This window comes from Pinus tabuliformis, chromosome 6, assembly GCF_031772625.1.
Source record: "Pinus tabuliformis cultivar Carrire ecotype Pingquan chromosome 6, CPIR1, whole genome shotgun sequence".
Taxonomy (NCBI): Eukaryota; Viridiplantae; Streptophyta; class Pinopsida; order Pinales; family Pinaceae; genus Pinus; species Pinus tabuliformis.
In genome coordinates, this window is record NC_142292.1 from 624417423 (window position 1) to 624426616 (window position 9194).

Consider the following 9194-nt stretch of genomic DNA (forward strand, 5'->3'; position numbering starts at 1 on the left):
TTTTATATTAGAAATATAATGAATTAATATATTATATGATATTTATATTTTATTTAATATTTATTTAAAAAGAATGGTAATAGTATTTTATTATATTATTTAGTTTTTTAATTTTATGTTTTAATATTGTTTTCTTTTATATTATGACAAAAACTTATATCATAAAAGCCCATCACATTATTATTAAAAATATAATACTCATAAAATGAAAATATACAAAGTTGTTGTAATTTCGCAAGAACAAGAGTCTCAAAAAATGGTCCAAATGATCAATATGTAATGCACTTAATCTTTAGTTAATTAATCAATTGGAAGAAACGTGATTATCCTTTCCACCCAGGTTCAATTCAGTCACGTGACATGTTGAGTTAATAATGAGTATACATTCATGGCTTCTAACCTTTGTGAAGTGGATAATCATAATGCCAAAGACATAGAGTATAATAATATTAAGTAGTTCTAGGTAATCAGAAAAATATATAAAAATAAAAGAAAAGGGATATTAGAGATAACTACCTCCGATTTTCAATAAGTATAAAACAGAGTGGTTATCTATGTATTTTCATATCTTTGGGTTATGAATATTAACTTATATTTTTATTTTCTTCTCTCATATTGTATAAATTGGTATTTAAAAAAAAAACTAAATCTCTTACTAGGTGTGGTAGTGTTTTTGTGGCAATGATGTACCAAAAGACACCTCCTTAACCATTGATTGTTCCCTCCAAAGGATCATAGAAAAAGTTGGTGTTTTTAGTGAAAAAACTTAGATAAAGAAAGCATTGAAAAGAATGAAAACAATGCATATATAAACATAAATTAAAGCAAAGAGATAAATACAAAAAAATGCTCAATGGAGTAAACAAGTTAATAAAATCATGGAAAAAGATTCTTTATTGATTGCTGGTAGAAGAGGTTGAATTCAATAGATGAGTATTAAGCACTTGAAGATAATTATTTGACCTATGTTGCTCAAACATCCCTAGCAATGAGGGTTCTTTTCCTCAATCTCTTTGCAAGTTTATGCTCTCTCTAAAATAAGTATGAAGACTCCCCATTAGTAGACTCTTCTTCTCTCAATAATATGATGGATTTCTTAGAAGCAATATGGGAAACATGCTAGTGATTTTAATTTCTTTGGCTTCAGCAATGGAATTTTGGTTTTCTCTGATAGAAATTTGGCTGGCATAACAATGTATCATATTTTGCTTCTCCCATGGCTTGTTTATATAGAATTTTTTGAATCCTTCTTCCCTCTCTTGGTTCATTCATGACAATGACTCATGAGTAGGACAAGATGATTCCATTTAGGGTTGCATATCTTTAGGGCCACTCAAATTTAGTTGTCCTCTATTGAGATCCTGTCAAGGAATCGCCTCCAAGTGTGTTAAGTGATCTCGAATTTGCTGAGGCATCCATTTCTTTGATCACACAACTTTCAAAGGAAATTTCACACATGCATGACTATCGAAGAAACAGTCACAGTGCCCTCAATTTTTTAACCTTAAAAAATTTGGACCTTAGGAGAAATTAAAATTTCTAAACTTCATGATGTCTTCAGCTAGAAAATATTCACTTGTGCATTCTTGTGGATGTATTTTAGGGTCTTTTGGATTGCACAAACATGTGTATGATTTTTTGGTGTTAGCAATTCCCCCCTAATGTAAGAGGTTAGGAGGAAACATATAGCTGAAATACATCATGCTTTTTATTTTGACAAAGAATCTGATCAAAGTTTTCGAGAGCGAGGATAGATTGTTATGGAGATGAGTAGAGAAACCCCTTGGCTAATTTTAAAGGATAACCATGCTACGAAGAAAACCTAAAGAATAAAAAATAAAAATGTTTATACGAGGCAAGCATGGCCCATGCTTTTTATGATGACTAGTGACGAATTATTACAATCAGATAGGAAATGGTTTTTTCCAATCAACATTATGGTGGTTGATGTGTTGATGGTTGATGATGATAACCTTTGATGCCCTCAAGGGAACTTCATGGATAAATAACTAAATTTGGTTACCCATGCATAACAAATGCGAAGTCCTCGTGAATGAGGTGTTGAGGCATGCATGGGTCGTCCACTTTGGGTAACTCCCTCATATCATGATGTGAGAACCGTTGAATGAGGTGCTTAGTGATGCAGGTGTCTTCGACAAAATGAAAGAAACAAAATGGTCATTAAGTGTGGTACCAATGTAACAGCCCAAAATAAAGATGTAATTAATTAGATTAATCAAGTAATTTATAATCAACATGCGATTATCCACTAATTAACATCAAAGTTCAAAACTATGAGTAGAGACACTTACTTGTGATTTCAGTTGAAGTTTGCTAACTGCAACAAGGTTTTGGGGACAACTCTCCACCCAACTGTAGGCTCAGTTCCATAAAAGTTTGCTACAACTGGCCACCCCTGAGCCCTCAATCAACGTACTACTGCCATGGAATCATTTGTCTTACACACTATTCTTCCAAGAGAATGGATGGTGGACTCATGGAATGATGGAATGTATCTCATCTTCCTCCCCATCTATTAAATAGAGCAAACATTAGAAGGGGAACCACATGCACACACTCAATGTGTCAACATGAAACTTTACTTCTTCCTTTTTTTATTCTTTTGTTTTTACTTTTTGATAGCTTTATTGATTTTTACTGCTTTCTTGTTTTATTTCTTATTTATATTTATTTAGAGAATGTAATTAAATTATTTTATTATTGTTCATTATTTATTTACTATTACTATTTTTTTATTTATTTTTTATTATTTACATAATATTGTATTACATTATTTATTATTTATTATTAAGGGACATTACATTTATTTTGTTATTTATTACTTCATGTAATAGTTCTGGCACCCTCTGATGAACTAGTATAACCAGTAGGCATCAAAAGTTTCACAACACCCGAGAAATCCCAAGGAATCTCTGTCATTTTTCCCACTTTCAGAATCAGGCATAAGCCTCCCACTTTCGGAATCATGCATAAGCCTCCTCAGTCTATATCCTAGTCCAAAGCTAGCCCCAAGTTTGGCGCCTGACTTAGACCTCATCTGCCCCCAGGGCCCCAAGGTAGGCATCCTGTACAGTGCTCAATGTCACCGGGCATCTCGCAAAGTTGGTCCACTCCCTCCACAACTCACTAAGGTGCACAACCCTATGCATCGAAGTCCTTACACCCCTACCAGACTTCGACATCCCAATACAATACTAGGCACCTAGCCTAGAACATCAGGCACTTGGCCTCCTTAAGATGGTCCCATAGCCCTTCAAGAGTTATCCATCAAGAGCTACACAAGACAAAGGAACCACTGGCATATGTAGTGTTGATTGAGTTTGTCCCCAACCCATATGGTGTTATTTATTCTAGCTCGTGGGTATGGGCTTGCATGAGATCATCAAATAAACCGGCCCTCTCGGCCTATTTGTGAAGTCCTGTCAATCATCACACCTCAACATGCAACAAATGCATTAGCTATACCATCATAGTATCATAGAAAATAATCCACATGCCAAGTCTTGCATGTCATCATGTAACATTAATCATTGTTAATCGTAACATTATGAATAATAACGAACTACATGCTCATGCATGTCATAAATTTGTACGCAACTATCACATGCTTCACTTCATGAAATACCATCATAAGTTATAACATCAACATATTTGCATCAAAGATATATCATGACTTCACATAATAAATGAACCACATGTCAATAAACCTCATATTATAGCATCATAATTCCTATGTCACGTTATGCATATCATATCCATAATGAGTATTCAACATTAAATACCTATCATCACGTAGTAAATGAATATATCAATATACCTCGACATAACATCATAATGCCTATGCATATCATAGTCACCATAAGTATATATCATCACTATTGCAATAAGAACCACATGTGCGTCATTATCCTCATATCATCATATCATGAAACGTCATCCAACATTATACTCAACATCATAACAGTTAATTAAACCATAACTGAAATCATATTATATGATTTAGATGTATCATAAAATTAAAAAAAAACTAAAAAATCATGATTTAGATGCTCCATAAATATCTTAGCTAAGTTAAGCTCTCCTATTTAGTTCACCACACATTTTTAATCAAATAGATATGGAAAATCATGAAACATAACATTTGCATCTTCCGAGATAGTTGGCCCTAGGCTATATTGGTTCCACTGGAACTTGACCTTGCGAACTCACATTTCATTAGAAAAATCAATTTCGTTTACTCATATGAAAAAAATAACAAATATTATTCACCATCCATTAGGATCTAGACTATCTCTTCATTATTCATTAAACCAATAATGTTTATCTAACACAAAGATAGTAACACCAAATCCATGTGTAATTTAAAATATAAATTTAATCCCATTCTCAACAAATTAATATTAAAACCTATATATTCCAAATAGTATTTATTTGTTTATCCATTAAATAAATATTGTTCCCACATATATATATATATATATATATATATATATATATATATATATATATATATATATATATATATGTGTGTGTGTGAGATTAATTTAATAAATATATCATAATTACAATTTAGAAATGATACTTCCATTTAAAAAAAATTGACCAATAATTTTAAAAATAAATATTCCAAAAATAACTTATCAAATATCTCTTTGTATATTTAGTTAACCAACTTATAATAATTAGAATTAAAATTTTATATTCCACTTTTTAATCACCATCCTATTAATCACTAAAATCTTTTCTTATTTCACCATTTTTATTTAAACATAACCCCTTGTATATATACATAACCAACACTTTCTATATTAAAAATTAAAATAGTCTAACTTTATATTCCTATGGAGTAGTTATCTTAATCTTAAGAAAAGGTTTAAACTTAACTATATTAAATTAAGATACTTAATAAAAATATAAGAGCTATATTTTATATTTATTAATCAACACATTTATTGATTCCTTAGCGCCTCCTCACATAAGTTTATTCCCTTGATTCCCTCGGTGACAAGACTCGAGCGTTGGGTTGTAACAACCTCAAGTTTGTTTTGGTGGAATGGCGTGGAAGATATCAAAGCATAGAGTATATGAATTTTGACCAATCTTTACCCACATTTCCCCACTTTCAGAGCTGCGTTTGCAAAACTCAAATTTGAGGATGAGATCATTTCATCTGAACTTGCAACTTTAACCTTTTATTTGAGAAAAAAATGAACTTCTAGTAAAGAAACTCACGCTTTAATTATTAAAGCGTAGATTTATATGATCTTTAACCATTCTTTAAACACATTTCAGTGTTCCTCAAAGCATATGCAAAGCCAATTTTGAGTATGAGATCACCCTCATAAGTATGACTCTAAGTTACTAGATCGGGATAAAATGCTAATTTAAAATAGAAAACGGTGAAAAGACACTGAGATCATATAAGCTAATTGAATGCACAAATGTAACCATGTAACCAGAAAATTAAATAACAACAATAAATTAATTATAATGCAAATCAGACATTTAACGAAACCAACAGGAATCCGAAGAATCAATGGAAGAAAACCAGAGGCATTTGGAATCTTCCACAAGTCTTGTATTCGCAACTAATCACGTGAGTTTAGTTACAAATAATTAATTCCTACTTGTCTATGGTTGTAATTCTCCATTTGAGGAGTTTGTTCCTACATAATAGGAATTTAGTTTCTCCTAGTTTAGTGTGTGGTTGAGAGAATCTCTCAACCACACTAGTGTACGTCCAAGATAGAATTCCTATTTTGAGACTATTGATTGTATAAAAATGTGTGTAATTTCCTCATTCAAAAATATAGAGAATATATTGTTGTGTGTAATTTTATCTTGGTATCAGAGCCTGTGAGGGCCTGGCCCCTCCTAGACTTGGCCCCTCCTGGGCATAGAGAATATATTGCTGTGTGTAATTTTATCTTGGTATCAGAGCTTCATAAAAACGGGGCTCAACAATCATGTTGTGTACTAGTTCGTGGCTCTCTTCGGGAGCTCATCGATAGGGTCAGGTATCCGGTCTGGTGTCTCTGATCACGGCTCTGCTTTTTCTTTATGTGATCTACCCGCCCTTTGTCAAGACCAACCCCAATGTGCCAAAGCTCGCCAAGGAGAAGTTGGAGAAAATGGGGCTTCATAGCGATGGTGGGGAGCATGTGACTAGTTTTGAGAATTAAATCGGCCGACGATGGAGAGCCAATTGTGGCGCGCAGAGTGCTGCTTGTGCGTTGAGCTGCTGGAGTCGATATTACCCATCCGACTGGATTGAGGGCAAGTATGGTATCCAGGCAAGGCCCAAGGCGTTTATAGCTTGGCTCTGGAAGCGATCTGGCATGAGGATTCGCGGAGTTTCTTGAAAATATTTTCTTGTAATTGCAAAATCTCGAATCTGCATGGCCTTAGTTAGGTACATGGACCATGCGGCGTGTAATCTTTGAATGTTGTGCAGGTTTTTCTGTATTGGAAGATTATCGATTAGTTCTTCCATTGCTTTCTTTAAATTTTCATCCGTGCCGAGCGTAAACCCCGACAGTTTCCTCATGGTTGCAAGTCTCAATATTGTTTCCAAATACCGCCGTCTGATGGCCGCCGGGGCGAGCTATATGGAGAAGCTCTTGGGATTTTCCCCGCAGAATTTGAATTCTAATTCTGCTGCCTCAGATGAAGGCGATTTGAATGAGCTTAAGGAGGAGGATGTCTGGGAATTTGGCCCGACGCAGGATCGAGCCCGGCACAGTACAAGACGAAGGAAGAGAATTTTCAGTCCCATCACAAGACGGACTCTGGCAGCAATGGTGGCTGCAATGGGGCCGCCGTTGAGCCTGGCAGGTCGCTGCAGAGCGGCAGCATCAGGCGCTGGAAGGAAACCGGTGGACTCTCCGTTGCCTTCGAGGAATCCAACCGATCGCGCCTCTCGCCTCTCACACGGAGCTCCGCCTTCTTCAGCGTGACCCCCGGGAACCGAATCTCTGTGAGGATGATCGTCGGCATCTTCAGGGCCTGTCACTCCGAGAATGCTCCATTTCTGAATGTACCGAGCAGAACATGGCGCATTCGTTTAACATGGCATACGCGGAGGCAGATTTGCCATAAGCTATCCGCTGGCTAAATTGCTCTCAGAGATCTTGGATGACTGCATTGATCGGTATTCGAGTTTGTATGGGAGCTTTGGTTTACCAAAGAAATACGATATGCGTTGTTCGTGGGTGTGGGCCTTCAGGTATTTCAACAATTTGTGAGATTCTTTGCAGATCAAGGAAGCCAGATCTCTGTTTTTTGTTTGCAGGCCGCAATTTTTTGTTCGACAGATCTGTTGCATCATGATCTGGCATGGTTGATTCTCTGATATACGCTTTTTGGCTGACTGGTTGAGTTGATCCACTATTTGTTGATGCTTCCATGTATTGGAATCGCTATGTGGCTTATGGATACATCTGGTAGAAGAACACTTTTGCTTACAACTATGCATTTTTTTTTTTTGTTTAATTGCGTCGCTTGTGATTTTGATGGTGTCAAACTCGATTAAAATGGGCACTGTGGTTAAAGCTGCTATATCATGGTGTTTAATTCTCTAATGATGCAATATATTGATTAACTGTCATGACAATAAAACTAGTTGTAATTTAAGTGAGATTAGTCTGACCAACTATTGTCACAATTCTGAATGTGTGTTGGAACTGGTCATTCCAACACTAAGCAAATTTGTAGGGAATGGTGAACACATGACAGTGAAAATGACATCAATTGGAGCTACATTAGAGATTGGAGGATGATCGAGATCCTGTTGCAGATTGTTAGCAAGCATGAGGAAGTATTCTTGAAAACATTGACTAGCCTTGATACTGTGAGTAGGAGAAGTGGCATACTGAAATGAGATGGAGGATTGGACCGTAGAGTCCTGGATTACTGTTCCTGAAGGGAAAATTGTGTTCTCTTAGTGTGGCTGTGAGTGCCTATGTTCTGGTTTCTTTATCAGTGAACCCCTCACAGATGAGGTAAAGGAGCAGCGACAATATTTATGGTCTACAACAAAGTAGATGTTTGTTTGAATTAGTGTGGTTTGTGGAATAGACTCCCTAGCATGTTGTAATGGTCATTGTATGGACCCAGAAGCTCCAAAATGTGGAATGAAATGTAAATTTTTTTTAAAGGCATCTGAAAGTTCATGGTGATCTCAAAACCACTTTGTAATGGTTTATGGTCAGCCTGAAACCATCTTTTGTCACTGTAAATTGATGGTTTTTGGTGAGCCAGAAACCACATACAGAGCCTTAGTGGCTACAGGACTTGCCCGGTGGTGGCACATTTAAGTTCTGGATTTCCCGGTGGTGGTAGATCAGACTTGCCCGGTGGTGGCATATTGAAGTTGGCGGATTTGCCCGGTGATGGCATATTGAAGTTGACGTATTTGCCAGGTGGTGGTAGATCGAACTTGCCCGGTGGTGGCACATTTAAGTTCCGGATTTGCCCAGTGGTGGTAGATCGGACTTGCCCGTGGTGGCATATTGAAGTTGGTGGATTTCCCGGTGGTGGTAGATCAGACTTGCCCGGTGATGGCATATTGATGTTGGCGGATTTTCCAGGTGGTGGTAGATCGGACTTGCCTGGTGGTGGCATATTGCCTGAGTGGCTAACGTGTACATGACAGCTTTGTGCTCGTAGGAGCAGGTGGACTACAGTAACACCTAGCTCACGGTCTCAGATATTGGTGTGTCTGAGCATAAGAGGGTTGGCACACTTTTCTATCTGAAAGTTGCGTCGAAAGGCGCAATCAGCGCAATTGTTTGTGATTATTATTTAGACATAAATATTTGTCTTAGAAAGGCACTGATCTCTGTTTGTTTTTGGAAGTTCTGTACATGCAATTCGCCTGATGGTGGTGGATTTGACTATCATGACAAGTAGTCATTAAGGGGGGGAGTTAGAAATAATTAATTCCTACTTGTCTATGCTTGTAATTCTCCATTTGATGTGTTTGTTCCTACATAATAGGAATTTAGTTTCTCCTAGTTTAGTGTGTGGTTGAGAGAATCTCTCAACCACACTAATGTACGTCCAAGATAGAATTCCTATCTTGATACTATTGATTGTATAAATGTGTGTAATTTCCTCATTCAAAAATATAGAGAATATATTGCTGTGTGTAATTTTATCTAGTTTAGTGTAAA

General features: G+C 36.3%; 1 pseudogene; it reads left to right on the forward strand.

Annotated features, from left to right (window-relative positions):
- Positions 1 to 6614: 6614 nt before the first annotated feature.
- LOC149260168 (uncharacterized) lies at positions 6615 to 8671 on the forward strand (annotated as a pseudogene).
- The last annotated feature ends 523 nt before the right edge of the window (positions 8672 to 9194 follow it).